Here is a 1,845-nt window from a genome sequence, read left to right as displayed (position 1 = left end):
CAGCTTTTCATCCACCAGCACCCCCAAGTCCCTCTCGGCAGGGCTGCTCTCGATCCTTTCTTCCCCCAGCCTGTACTGATACCGAGGGTTACCCCGACCCAGGTGCAGGACCTTGCACTTGGCCTTGTTGAACCTCTCCGTCTGCCCTGGTGCCCAGGTGGGCATGCGTGGTCTGGGCTGCTGCTGTGGGCTGTTGGCCTCTCCCACCTCTCTCTGCTACCTGTTTTAAACATGAGCGAGGACGTATGTGTATTTATTAAATATTCTCCTTGCTGGGTTTGCTTCGTGTGCCTGAGGAGCGGCTGTGGGGAAGTGGCTTGTTTGAGTTCCCTCGAGCAGGCCGCTCAAAGCCTCCCAAGGCAGCAGCTGATCAAACTTTATCATTGTTCATTGGTGCCAGATAATTACTTAGTTTTGTATGAGCATGAGACACCAAAACGGAGGTGGTATGTGGTCTCTGGGCCCTTTCTAAGCCTGCTATTGAGGATACTGAAGAGACGGCCACCTGTGCAAGTCCCAAATGGCCACAAAGTGCTTCATTTCTGAGTGGCAAGGTTGCTGAGGGGCTTGTACATGGTCCTTCACTTTTTGTGTCGTGCGGGAGGAGGTTTTTAGTGTGTCTCTGTTGCATGGGGGGAGAAACACCAGTAGTTAATTTATACATGCTTGCATTTAGCAGACATTAGTCCTGCCATGACGGGAAGCAGGGGCCGACCTTTGCCGTGTGACTTCCCCTGCAGTCACCCAAGGGCTCTGCACCAGTACGGAGCAGCCTGGGGCTTGGGTTTGCAACCGCATGCTGTTCAGGTATGGTAGCTTTGCAAAATCGGTCCCTGCTAGCTGGCCGACCCTCCGGCTGGAGCCTCCTGCCAGCGAGACCTGTGCAGTCTCTGCCGCAAAGTCCTCCCTATGTAGCAGGGCTGTGGGCAGCGCCTAGTACATGCATAGCTAAGTGCTACGGTAATGCAATTAATTAACATCAGCCACTGGTGGGAAGGAAAGGCCTTATCTGGGAAAGATAGTGGGATAGCGGTATATTTTTTATTTACTAAAATAGTTCAATGGGTTGCATGTCATAATTTTATGCGCTTTTGTTGTTTAGTTTCCATACTGGCCGTTTAACCCAGAATATGCTACAAAACCTTCACAATAAGCTTAAATCCCTAAAAATTGTTCTGTTATAAAAGTAGTAGCTTTATATTTCCAAGTGCTCTTTAAAGTGCAACAGCAGGATCTCTTTTTGAAAAAATTTGGAAGCCTAAAGAGCATTTACCTCTGACAAAGCAGAAATATTCAGGGGAAAATTTGTATATATTTTAATCCTACATTTTCCCTTTCTGTCTTCTATGTTTTAATAAATAGACCTAAGCAGCCAAAATGAGACTAGGAAATAGAGGAACATTTCTGCATAAAAATAGTGCCCACACTCAGTACGCACATACTGTACCTTTATAAGGCTTATCAAACAAGAGTCTTGTTTGATAAGAGTCTGCAGCACTTGGCAGAAATCTAATCAAAGCCAAGGAGCTGTGTAAGATAGAGTAAAATGAATCAGAGCAATTTAAATGACACGTGCAGTTAACATTTGGGGCCCTGTTTTTCCCCCCCAATCTCTTGACGACCAGGCAGCCCTGTCAGTTGTTAGCTTTACCCCACAGTTCGACAGAATGCAACAAACACTTTAGATTTTATTCTTTGTGCTCCCCCCTAAAGACTGCTTTACCTGATTCGTGTATGTTTTCATAAACTTGATACACTTTAAAGGCTTGCTTTGGCCTTAGAAGGAAACAACTCTCTCTGGCCGACTAGGCTGGATTTTGGGACTCCCAAAAAGCAAAAACTAAT

This window comes from Egretta garzetta, unplaced genomic scaffold (assembly GCF_000687185.1).
Source record: "Egretta garzetta isolate BGI_Z169 unplaced genomic scaffold, ASM68718v1 scaffold810, whole genome shotgun sequence".
NCBI lineage: Eukaryota > Metazoa > Chordata > Aves > Pelecaniformes > Ardeidae > Egretta > Egretta garzetta.
Note: the sequence above shows the minus strand (reverse complement) of the source record.